Below are 13,722 nucleotides of genomic sequence, written 5' to 3' on the forward strand. Positions count from 1 at the left end.
ATTCCATGGGAGGCCTAGATTTAAGGCCAAGTTCTCTAAGGGAGCTTGATGCTGATTTAAGGACACATCGAAGAAAATTCAACTCTAGATCATATCTGTTCCAAAACTAAATGGGACCTATCAAGAAATGAGTCGCTGCAAATATGAAAGAGGATTATGCTTGAGGAATGTCACCGGTAAAACATTTGGTTTTAGAATGAGGTCTTGCAGGGAAACACAATTATTCAATAGAACGCAGACAATATTTTCCGTCCAGGCTCCAGTGAAAGAGAGAGATGTGTAAGATGACGAAAATATAAACAGGCTAATAAACGGCCATCATCATCTGCAGCGATGTGTTGATTATTTGTTGATACATCCAAAATTACTTGGTTCAGTATTTCCAACTTTTAAGATTAGGAGCATACTTTCCAATAATTTGGAAATGTGTTACATTGAGGGGAATTTTGGATAGGAAAATGGAATGAATCTTCCATCCCATGCTTTTACTTTGTAAAAATTTGCAATTGTCATAAACAAAACATTTTCTAGGCGGAGGTTGATTGACAAGAGTCCGGGAAAATTGTTGCGTAGCCAGGTGCTTTAGGCTTGTTACATTTTGGTCCGGCGACTCTCTGAAGACTTTGGTATCTAGGCAAACACTCACAATCCTTTGGTAAATTTATTGTTTACTTCTTGAGCATTGGTAGATGGTAAGATGTTTCATGGAAGCATATAAATGAGAGTACATTTCTTGTTGAGTTGTGTTAAGGCTGGTAGAACACAGCTCTGTAAAAAGGTACATTAGTACTTCACAGGAGATAGTTGACAAATTTATCAAAGCATCACAACTTGCCCATGCAGTTGAATCATCATCCAAAATCTTGAGCTTCAATAAGCAAACAAGAAGTTGTATCACAAGCCCACGCAGTGATGGTAATGAATTCTTCTGAATGTTGTTTTATCTCTTAGGGACTGGGGGATGTAAAAAGTTTTCACCTAACTTTTGTAACTGTCTGCTGGTATTTTCCCATAACTGATGTCAAGTTCCTTTAGGCTGTTGAGAGTTGCTTCCCAACAGTCTCCAGAAATGAAGGGGTTTCATAAGATCTATATATTACATATGACCAACCTTTTAAGATTTGTGAAATGACCTACTGATTTTTGAAGCATCAATAAATCTGATGGAGACCAGAAGAAAGGTGCATAGCAACAGCATTAAGTACTTTAGATTTGTGGTAAATCTAAAGCCATCACAAAGTCTATTCACATTAACAGGCAGGGTGTAGGGGAAATGATCACCGTAATATCACCTGGCGTTAAGGCAGAACTAAAAATAAGAAAATGGGCGTCTTGTAGTTCATGTTGCAATCTACCTAGCCTTAACATTAGCTTCTCTGCCCACTGGTCGAACAGGTTGTTAGGAATATATAAAAACTATTCTCGTAAAATTGTGAAGGATTGGATATCTAAGTTGATGCGAATTCCAAAACAGCACTAATTCGATAAGGCAATCGGAGGTACACGTTACTAAAGTTGAAGGTTGTTTTAAGTTCAGCATTTTCTTCTTGAATAGAAAATGGGTCACATGGTGACGAATGGTGATTGTACTGGTTATCCATATCGTATTGTTTATTTATTTAGAACATCTGTGGATACAGCTTATCTGTTGGTGCAAACTGAAATCGGTTTAAATGTTGGAAAAACTACAAAATATAGGACACATGTAGGAATCAAAGGGAAAATGTGACAGTGCAATCAATTTTTCCTTTCGTGGTTTGAGTAAGGGGGAAAAATTTAATCAAGAAAAAGGTAGTCCCCAACAAAATAATAATAATGAAAAAAAAAAACAAAAAAAAAAAACAAAACAAACAAAAAACAAACAGAAAAAAAAACAAACAAAGGAACAACAGACATTAAAAATATTCGGGGTAAGATTTGGCATCCGTCCAAGTTCTAAGTTTTCCGATCAGCTGGACTGTATCGCGGGCAAACTTCTTTCTTGTAACACCAATTTCATTCATCATTGGTCTTTTCATCCTCAAAATTATGACTTATGTCTCTAGATGAACCATCATCCTCTTAATTTTTCCGAATCAGTTTTTGGTGCATGCTCCCGTTGGATAACGGAATCTCGCCCTCTATCTGATTGCGAACGATCTATTACAAAAAAAGTAATAAGGATTAAGCAGCGGGAACAAACATAAAGCTAATTCTTTACTGATAACGTACTAGATAATTAAATCGTCTATCACCCTCTTTGGTATAAGTCGAAAAACACGGTCGAAAAGTGTGAAACGGTATTTAAGACGAACTTGTTCCCTAGTTTTTGCGGAATTACCATCGATGTTGTCAAAATATTCCCCAAAAAGAGTATCATTAGAAAAGGAAGGAAAGGACTGGAATCTGAGAAGGATAAGCAAAAGGAAAAAAAAATGTTCCTTGATTTGAAGTTATAAACGCTTTTTAATACCTGCCACTCACTATTCGGATGGGGAATGGGCTGATAGAAGGCTACCCAAGCATTGTACAACTGATAGAAATATCCCAGGTAGAGAAAAGGAAGCATAAAACTGAGTCCTCGCCACATCCAAGAATGGAATCCTTCGATGGTAATATCCATATCGTGTCGCTCACCCAGAGCTTTGAGACGATACAGACAGCCCTGCTGGCATCTGAACTGAAGGTATTGAACAAAACCTAACCCAATGAAATAATAAAATTATATCATATGCATGTCAAATGAGTTTCGCTACATGATAGAGCTAAAAATAATTGCGTACTAATGTGTAGACATAGAACCACATAAGCTGGTGATTGAAAGTGGACATAGTTGCGGGAGTCAGGAGACGTGAGTAAAACTGCAGATAGTGCAGTGGAAATGAAATGATGTGCTCTCCACCACCCTTTGATTCGGGAGCCGTTGAACTCGTAATATCGATTCACGGATGGTCAAAGTACAGTAGTACCACACCATCAAGAAAACAAAAGCCAAATCCAAGATCCTGGAACATTTGAATGTTTGTATGGCAGTGAGCATTCAATATTATTTGAAAAACATCATTGGGTCTACCTCAAATTGGCAAGAAGGTTTGTTACAGATAGTCCCATTGCTATTGCAATTTATAGCCAGTTTGAACTTTTCATATAGTCATCCTTGTACTTGAACCTGCAGGAAACAATGGGTTAACACAGAGGTGTGATAAATTTAGAGAAATCATGCAAACATACCTTCTTGCTTGTTAAGAAATGATACATTGACAGATCCTAGAATGATTTTGAGGTATGTCCCACATTTTTGGTAGAGATTCTTCCATCTCATTTAGCTGGGCCTGCCTCCGCATCAAATCTTTATTCAGAAGTTCATACCCTTTTTCAGACTCATCCTTAGGCTTCAACCTAAACATTTATCTCTAATAACTATAATGAACTTTTAGCTGCATTCACTATTGTTAATAACCCTTTAGTGTTGACTTGATAACTCCTAATCTGTATCTTTGATGACTTAGATTTTACACATTTTGTTTGTAGTTCTGACAGTTGTTCTAACTGAACTGTGTAATCCTTGTGGGTTGCCTAAAATAATAAAACAATTATTTTATTACATTCTATAAAATGTGCGCAAAACTGTGCATTACTTCAAGCTCTTGTAATCTTCGGTTAAATCAATTAAATCTTGAATACAGGCGTCGATATCGCCCAAACTCAAGGCCATTTCAAAGTTCAGCTGTGTGCAGCGAGGTCATTAGACTAGAATTTGTAAGGACATTTGAGAATTATATGTCCTTGAGAATGATAAACCATCAAACTAAAAAGTACTTTCCTTTGGTCGACGCTACCGTAACGTGGTTCCAAGTAAAATCAAGTAAATTTGAAAGATAGGAGAATGCGTACCAACTGATAATTTTCTAGCAGAAGACGTGCGACACGCAATCATTTGCCTATCGGCGAGATATCAACTAGTTTCGACATCTAGCGGCGATTATTTTATTGTTTCTACCCCCAACGTAAGAATGATTCTTGGGTTGGGGGTTGTTAATGATAAGGTAAGGGACGACTCGTGAAACTCATACGTTTGAATTTACAAAATTATTTAATCACTTGAGATTAAAATACAAAGAATCATGTATTAATGAGTTTTGACCACATCAAAATATTCAGCGACTGACTTTTCATTTCCTTCTTCTTTTCTTCTTTCTTACCAGCCTGCTGGGTGGACATATCTTCTAATTTTTCTCCAGTTTACGTTGAAGATGAGCGCGCTTAATGGTTTCTAATACCCTTGGTTTAACAGGTAACGACCCAGGTGCAACAAAGCCTTGTTTGAAGTGTGACGCCGTGCCTGGCGTCGTGAATGAGCATCACCACATCCAGGGGATTTCGGGAAGAGGTGCGAAAGACAAAGAGTCTTGACAGAAGGAACAAGCATAGGGTTGACCTCATCAATGAGATACCCGTTTTATCAGGGGTGAGCGTAATTAAACAGACATTGTCCAATTTTTCGGAATTCAGATAAATACATCATCAATAATCTTTTCTTTCATCCGTTTCAATTTAAGTCTTTGGTTCCATCACTGGAAATCAATGATGGTAAAGGTTTAATCACTGGTTTCTGTTTTGGTCTCACTGCTTGCTCTGTCGGACCTGCCCTGGCATCGTAATCGATGAAGAGCTAGATTCTGTTTTGGAACTTGCTTTTGCAGTCATCGCATTTGACGTTATTGTCGTCCGACTCGCTGACAGCTGACGGGGTTGGAACAAAAAAGCTTTAAAATGCTTATCCTTTGTTGGTACTTTTGGCTCTCTAATCCTGGAGGATGAATTTTGCTTTTTATTCTTTTTTCAGAATTGACGATGACAAGTCATTCTCTTTTAATTCCATCTTCTCGACCACTTTTGGCAAGGCTTCGTCAGCATCATCTTTAAGGGACGTGGGCGCGTCAAAAAAGAGGTTAAACATGAGATTGTTCGTTTTGGGTCGGCTGGATTAAAGGTCTGCTTGTTGTGGTATCACTACGGCAGATTTATATATTTGGATGCGACGTTTATGATTCTTTCCGACACTTCTATGCTGGTAACCATTCATGCTCTTCGGCCCATTGGTGAACTATTAATCGTTCATAGGCCGTCAACGACGATGGAAATTCTTTGATACATGAGGCGCTACATTCTCCAATTGCCGCCCATTCGGGTCAACATAGACTTGACTTTAGCGGCTATCTCTTCTTTTTCTTTGTCGGACTGGTTGCTATCTATCGTGGTCGTAGAGGAAAAACGACTTTGCATGGTTTTGCCGCCTCCCCAGCCATATACGACGCTGGGGATTTCGGGAAAAACAACATTATCCATCTCCAAGAGAATTGGGGGCAGAAACGGAATTTCTCCGTTGCTCCATTTAGACAACGAGGCCACTAGTAGCACGACTAAGGGCTCGAGTCTGTAACTAAACACAGATGCCGACGGGCGCGAGTACATAAAAACGTTCAATGTCGACGAACATCGGCCACAAAACCAACTTGACCGGTCGAGTTAGATCGCACTAAAGACAAAATAATTGCCTCTTTTTCCTGGAAAGAAAAGACAGATAAGTATGATTGTTCAGTTTTGATTTAATTTTGATTATGAATATCTAGATAGATACCGGCCTTGGGGAAGCCATCCACGCTGCGGATTTCGAGTTGCGGGATACTTTCCGCTTAACATTTGTCTCAAGAGCTCCACCTAAATAAAAGCGGATAGTGATCATTCTCAAACTAAACACTAATAAGTGTTGACGTAATGAACTTTCATGGCAATCGAAGTATGCTTTATATGCTAAATACTGTCGAATATGATGTGCGTATATGACATTGTCAAATCCCGGAGGTTGTAAGGAGCAACGATAGCGATATCTCGAGGCTGGTAGTCCCGATTCAACCAATCGCTGGACATGCAAGAAAACGGAGAGCCGCTTCACCACTGTTGGCTTTGATCCTCTCTCTGATGCGTAGCTGATTCATGGAAATCACAACCTGCGGTGTCATTAGTAGAAGTGGTAAATTTCACAAGTATTAAAATTAATTTTAAAATGTTTTTTTCAAACGGGATTGATTGTTACCAATTTCAAAAAACAATACATTTTTCATTGTTCCGTGTACTTACCGCTCAATTTTGAATATTAATGATAGGCGAACTCGGTCAAGATCATTTTGCATCCTTTATGATGCAAAAAGCTACATATCGACGTACAGTAGCTACTTTTTCTCTTTTGTCAATATCGCCTCGAAACTATCATGTAGTGATTCCCTTTTCTCATTCTCAAGCGACGACTAGCAATGTTTTCAACAGTGAACAGCTTGCGCTCTTCTGGAGAAACATGGGAAATATCGGAGTCATATAACGGTTTCCGCCTAAAGTGAAAGCTAGAAGAAAATCCGGTTTCTCCTTTCCCTTTGAAAAGTGGAAAAACATTTTCATTTATTAACTATTTTAAATGCATTTTCACTTCGTTCTAAGCCTAGTGTGTTCATATGAGAACTACGTATGGTGGTAGAAGGCGACAAATTATATAAACCACTGGCACTGGATTCAAATCCATTCGAAGGGTTGTAAACAAATGTACATGCATTGCGGGCGGTGCGAATTCCTTTTTTAGACCGATTTTATGTACCAAGTTAAATGCCCCTAAAGAAATGTCGAAGGGTTCATAGAACCCAAGTTTTCATCTGTTAAAAATAATGGCTAAAAACTGAGAAGTTCACGAAGAGATCCGAAGGAAGGAAAATTGGGAGTCATGAGACATTAAAAAAAATATGAACTTAACTGTACAGATCAGCTTAGTTTTTTTGCTTCTTGTAGCTTGTAGCTTTTTGTTTTTATTTTTTTATTTTAGTTTTGTTTTAACCGTCTCCTCCCCCAGGAAAAAAGGATGCTATCAATTACATTAGTGTACTTAATTTACTTAAAAAAATTATTTCGGAGTCAGAGTTTTCCTAATATGGGGAGAGTTTCAGTAAAAGGTAAAAAATGGCGATAGAGAATCAATTTGTCATCCCATATATTGGTACGAAGCTAGGCTAGAGGCTGCTAAAAACGCGAGAATGGGCAAGATGGAGTCCCTATGCTCAGCGCACAAAAGAACGCCCAGTTGGTGTAAAACATTCGGTCAGAAACCTGCGGCTAACTTCAGTCACTGTCCAACGCTTACTATTCAAACAACGGAAAACTAATCAGGGGCTTCTGCTCCATCGCTGATCAACAAGTCAAACAAAGGTAAGAACATTGTTACCATTAAATAAAACAAAAAATGAACACGGTGATAGCGTTAAAATATTTATGGCGCCTAAAAAGTAAATTGACATCCATTTTCAAATCTAATTCAAATTCATAGCTACCTCCTCCTTTTCAATGTATCGTGGAGAAGCGGCTACAAACTAGTAAATTACAAACAGTGTATAATAAAACAATCAGAAACGAAATTTTTTCCAAAGGCAGCTCGAATTCTTGAGAGCAAAGTCGGCAATGGCAATGCCAGCGATTTAAAAATCTCACATTGCAATTTAACCTTCGATGAATGGAAGCTCAAATTTCAAGGGTTTGAATGCCACAGCGGAATTGATTATTCTTCGGTTTCTAAAGTATCTCAGTGCTCCTTCCTTTCTATTCACCGCGTTAGTGAAATTTACGGGCATTAAACATAGGGCAGCGAAGGAAAAGAGAAACGTATATAAAGGAAGTCACAATAGACTAAGAAAATGTAAATGACCGTATATGCGAGGGACTACTTTATCGATTCTGGGATGGTTCATTTGGAAATTAAAGATTTTATTTTTCTTTGACTACTTCTAATTTTTTTCCAGGACATTGGTACTGATTTCGTAGAGTGGGGCGAATGAACGGAGACAAATGAAGGGGAACATCTGGCTATTTTCTTCCTTTTAAGCGCGGGTTCGGGTAATGTGGACAAGCGAACCTCGATAACTGAGAGCGAACCTCCGCAGATTCTGTAAATGAAGGTAAACAACTTTCTCGTTTTGTACGGAAACCGGTTTGACACAATTAGAACGGAAATCCCTTTGGGCGAGTCTCGTCTCCGTTTTAAATGCTCCTTCCTGTTACGCAGCTCAATCAATCCTAAGTTACCACTGTACAAAAGTGGACTACCTTTACGCCATTGCGAAATTAAATCCCATGAAACTAAAAAATGTTTTAACTTTGAATCGACAGCTGATTTGTTTTAAGTCGATGTTAATCTTCGAATTTTGAAGGTAGACTCAAGGCTTTTGGTATGCCCAGGGTGGGGAGGATTTACTGTGCCCTGAATCGACAATTGAATCTCAACACGGCCGAAAACGTCATCTTTTTCCTGGGGGACGGAATGGGAGTTTCGTTGACGGTGACGGCCGCTCGGCATACATGCTGGACAAACTCGGAGAGCTTGGCGAGGAGGAATTACTTATCTTTTGAAAAATTCCCCCAACTTGGGCCTTCTCAAGGTAACGTGAAAAGCAGTTCTAGAAGTAGACGTCCATTCAAGCGGTTCGATAAATATTCCAATGAAAGAAATGAGCTTTGTTAATCTCCAGTTTGATTATTTTTACTACCTGACAACCCAAACCAATACTGTTTTCCATTAAGTGCCTTGAAAATGTGAACGTAAATTTCTATTTTTAAACATTACCAAACTACCCAACAGACATACAACGTAGATAGACAAGTGGGAGATTCCGCAGGCCTGGCAACGGTAAATTCGCCAAATACGATATTCATCTATTGCTCAAAATTGAACTGAGCCTATTTTTTTTTTTTTTTATGCAATACAGTCCTATTTGATCAGAGAAAGGTCGTTACGGTACTCGGGGACTTGACGTCTCAGCCCCCTTCAACGTAAAGTCGGTCTGATCTTGGCGTACAAACCGAAACGTTGATAAAGCGTCCCTGCTTCCAAGATGCGGGAAGTGCCACTTTCGGTAAACTCCTTTGTTAAGAAAATGAACTTGACCTCAACATTGGCTGATCACTTCGTCTTTTTTTCTCCGAAGGTTTTGTAACGACAACGAGGAGTTACACATGCCACCCCAGCGGGTCTTTACGCCCACACTGCTAATCGTGAACTAGGAGTGCGATTCGCAAGTACCGTTGGCTAATCGACACGAATCGCAAAGGGACATTGCTCGGCAACTAATTGAAGACGAACCTGGTCGAAACATCAAGGTTGCTTTAAAAGATGGAAAAACTGGAATCAAAGTGAATCTTTTCATTTTCAGATAATCCTCTTGGCGGTGGACGATCAGGTTTTGAAGCCGCAAACGATAACGGCACGACAAATTGGCCTTGTAAGGGGCGACAATATGAATTTGATTGAAGCGTGGAAAGTGGACAAAAGAACCGCGACAAATTGTTTTGGAATCCGCGACGGTTTGCGCTAAATACCAATCTTGATGATGCAGACTTTATTCTAGGTAAATTATTTTTATATCATCCGTATTATAATCGTATACAAAAAAAAATACCCCATGATTTAGGTGGTTTGTTTTCAATCAATCACATTCCCTACGAGCTCGACAGAGTCGAAGATCCCAAAGTTGGCGCATTGGCCCCCGGCATCGAAGAAATAACAGAAAAAGCTATTCGTTTCTTACAGAAGAAAGAACCAATGGTTTTTTTCTCAGTGGAAGGTGGCCGAATCGATCACGCTCACCACAAAAATAAGGCCTACTGGCACTCGAGGAGACCGTGGCTATGCACAAGGCTGTTGCTATCGCTCAACGGCTGACGGATAACAAAGACACGCTCATAGTGGTCACTGCCGATCATTCGCATACCTTCATTATTAATTACGGTTATCCAGTGAGAGGAAACAAGATAACCGGTATAGATCTGATTTAAGGTTTTAGGTTATTGAACCAGCGGATCGGTAATGAAATTCATTCGATTGGGTATTTTTGCTATGGCTTTGGGGGTAGGTGGTGTGGGCGATAATAGGCTACAATTACACGACGTTGTCGTATTCATCGGGCCCAGGGTTCTGGAAAAACGTGAACAACGGGACTACAGATCCACAAGCCATGGCTAGATGCTAGCACTTTAGATGTACACAATAAAACTTACAGGCAACTATCTATCACAAATCCAGCTTATGATGCTTACCACGGAGGCGAGGATGTGGCTGTTTATGCAACTGGTAGGAATCTACGACCGAATTACAATGCTCGCCAGGATTTTTTAAATTTCAAAAATACTTGGTCCGATGTCGCACTTGTTTCACGGAGTACATGAGGCAAAGTTACGTTGCTCGTGTCGTGGGACTACCGCCTGCATGGGACCATATGGCGTCTGTTTGTGACGTTCCTAAACCTGAACCTCAAAGCGCTGGAGTTTCAACTATTTCGTCTCACTTTACCATCTTACTCATGGCCTTTGCAGTAAGCACAACAATGTGCGGACAATAGACTTTCTCATTCAACCCATTATAAACACCCATGTTTGCATTGCCATCTAGAGTCTGGTTTGAATAAACACGAATTTTGCGCTGTACCTGGCTTCGTTGTCTTCGACGCCAGGTAGTTCCATAAGTAGGTGACCTCGCCACCGATGAATGTGCCTCCAGCTTGCCGTGGTAAAGTTGGTCCGATGCCCACTGCATGATATCACGGTGCATGCGGTATTGGGTGGTCAGGATTCGAACGCAGGACTTGCCGTCCTCTTTACGTTGTATGATGCGTTCCATGAGCGTAAGTCAAAGGCCTCTACGTGCAGCTTCCGGAGATATAATGGTAGGAGGAAGGTAGTGATCACCAGTAAGACTCGTGGCGCTCCGGGTCAATGCCGCAACCAACAGGCTGATTCCGTGGCCTAAAATTTGGAAAGACTATAAATAATTGTGTTGGAAACACAGAGTTAAAAATAAACATTTTTCGAGACCAACTCTGCGAACATTTGTCGATCACAATCGTAATCAAAATGGTCCGGTAACAAATGCTTTAAAGGTCCTTCTTGCGTAGCACTATGAGCGTCGTCAGAATGACATTTGTATGAGAGGACTTCCTTGACTGCTTTCGTCTCACGTTCACGGAGTTCTTTCCCGCAGATTTTAATCTCGTTAAAAAATAGGTCCTCGCCTGGATGCGTTCGACGTAGAAGGATTTTTAGTAGAAAGTATCGAACAATGCATTGGTAGATTATCATTACTTTGGTTTTCGGTATTTGTTTTAGTTGGGCATCAAGATATCTCTGCGGACGTCGTTGACGATAGAACGGGCTTCACTATTAGAAAGAACGGCATTCTAACGAACGATTCGGGACGGCTTCCTGCATCCCATGGTTGGGTGTCCCAAACGGATGGCTTTTACAGACGAATTGGATACAAGTTTTTCCAGAATGTTGTCGACAGCCAACATTGGACGGAGCGCAGGCAAGAACTCGATTTCCTGCTTTGACTGTTTGGAGAATGATTTCAACAACCGTCGGTTTTTGCCTACATCGATATTTGAAGGTTGAGATAAGGGTAAACTAATAACAGGATGGATCCAAAGAAACTATTGACCTGTCCCTGGAGGGCCATGTACAACTGCAAGTTCGCGTTGCTTCAGTGCGAATTCAACTGCCTCTTTTTGCGAATGGTCCAGGTTTTTATTGAACCAGACAAGATCATTGTTGTAACCTAAGAGGACCGGGTAAAGAGATATTTGCTGATGAGAGAAACACCTGTCTCACCAAACAGGGTATTCATAAGTGTTGCAGCAGGCCCTTGGTAATTTTTCAAGCTATTCAATCCCCCTGTTGATGAGAACATTTAAATAAAATGCATGCACAGTACCACCTTAACTAAATGTTACAGTAAAGACCATACATTTTAAGCTCTATAGGTCACACTGTTTGCCAACTGCAACAGCTTGTAGCATTCATTGTCATTTAAGTCAATGTTTTCACAGTCACTATCAAGAGCAATTTCAATTGTGTTTGATTTAATACAACTGATGATCCCAGAACAAATTTGATCCTTTTCTAGTTGTGAAGCACTTGAATTGAAGTATTCCAACAATGTCTCCTGTACAAAAAGGTGGAAGTAAAATCAGGCAGCAAAAGCAGATTAGGGCAGAAAATATTACCAGAACTCAGTGTTAGATGATGGTAATTCTTACCAACCAATTTGCTGCCAAATGTTATGATAGTTCTACCATACAAACCGGATCGCATGCCATGAACAACTAAATTTAAGATGCATACTCCTCTTTCTTGGAGTTGTTTGGCAGAAAAAGTTTCTTGCAATTTTCTACTTTCAGCTATTTCTGCATCCCTTTCAAGATTAAGCAATTCAAGCTGCTGAATTACAAAATCTTCGAGGCTTTTAAACTGCATTTTTAAGCAAAAATCACTTTAAGCTATTGATGTCCTTTCAATACTGATTTAACATGTGATGGGGTGTTTTGTTTTGAGTAAGTAATAAAAAATATACAGTCAAACACTTGTGGGTTTTGTTTTAATCGGCAGACGACGAGGTAAACAATCGCCACCTAGCAACCGAAAATAAAACCACGATATAATAGAAGTACACAATTGTCCAAAAGTACCAACATGGTCTCCGTGGTGGACTCCGACCCTTCGGTGGGATCGCGTTCATAGGGCGCATTTTAGCGTCAACCATTAGTTCAACTTTTTGAGTTCAACTTTTTCGACGTTGACGGTAAAATAGATATCAACGTTGCGGTTCACTTTGCAGTGAAAGTAGATGTGGGTTGACGGAAAATAGATAGTTGATGTTTTTTCCCGCCAGGTGGTGTCACAATATAAATAATCCGCGCCTAATCCGCGCAAACTGTTTATTCCCATTTCTATTGTTTACGTCACAATCCAAATCCCGTGTAGTCCCAAAACACATTAACTGCAGTTTTTGTACATAATTGTTCTACAATTCAGTAATAACCTGTTTGTTTAATAATTTTGTTAATACATTTAATCAATATATTAATATCCTTTGTAGTAAAACAGGTAAAATGACAGACAGAAGAACAATTTTTCTACCTGTCTCAATATGTCTTTAATGATATTGAATCAAGCAACTGACGAGGAAGATGATTTGAATGATGAATGATTATTGGAACCTAATTAGTGTAAAAAGTTATGACATTACGATAATACATGAATTTATGTTTTAAAATTATACCAATAATTTTTTCAATGGAATCAAAGAACTTGGGTTTTTTTTTGGTGTCGGAGGCTGCACTTCCAGTTTGGAATTTTGATAGATAAGACCTGTATTCTTTACGCATGTTTTCCCCACTTGGTCTTGCATGTATTCCCTTTGTCCTGTCCTCGAACAATGAAAACTTCCTCTAATCCATCTGCAATTTGTTTTCAAATTTGATTCTTACTTGTTTTGGAATCGTTTAGGGACTCCCAATTATCCTCTAATAAAGCTTTAGTAGTAGTTATGTAATAAATATAAATAGCATTTTGCATTATATGAAATGTTAAAACACTTACTTAAAATAATTCTGTTGCCTCGCAATCCATTTTAACTTGGATTGCTGTCTTCTTGCCATTCCAGCATTCGTTCTTTGATAAATTGTTTAAATCCCCGTTTTCCACGTTATTTGCCATTTTATTTACTTCTCAATATTTCAAAATAATGGGAATCATGTCTATCTTACAAGAAAACAGAACTATAAGGGTGCGTTTTATCGTCAACTTTTAGCTCAACCTAAACCTAAATTGAGCTCAATCGGTATTTTTTCGTTAACCAATTCCGTCACGGTTGAGCTC

The 13,722-nt window shown here is 39.3% G+C and overlaps 5 pseudogenes; 1 reads left to right on the top strand and 4 right to left on the bottom strand.

Annotated features, from left to right (window-relative positions):
* Window positions 1–1,601, bottom strand: part of LOC123474531 — a 3,099-nt pseudogene extending 1,498 nt beyond the window's left edge.
* Window positions 1,602–2,230: 629 nt separating this feature from the next.
* On the bottom strand, window positions 2,231–3,386 carry LOC123474567 (annotated as a pseudogene).
* An 819-nt stretch (window positions 3,387–4,205) lies between these two features.
* LOC123474584 lies at window positions 4,206–6,018 on the bottom strand (annotated as a pseudogene).
* Window positions 6,019–7,967: 1,949 nt separating this feature from the next.
* LOC123474629 lies at window positions 7,968–10,489 on the top strand (annotated as a pseudogene).
* On the bottom strand, window positions 10,456–12,405 carry LOC123474639 (annotated as a pseudogene).
* Between the last annotated feature and the right edge of the window lie 1,317 nt (window positions 12,406–13,722).

This window comes from Daphnia magna, linkage group LG1 (assembly GCF_020631705.1).
Source record: "Daphnia magna isolate NIES linkage group LG1, ASM2063170v1.1, whole genome shotgun sequence".
Classification (NCBI taxonomy): Eukaryota; Metazoa; Arthropoda; class Branchiopoda; order Diplostraca; family Daphniidae; genus Daphnia; species Daphnia magna.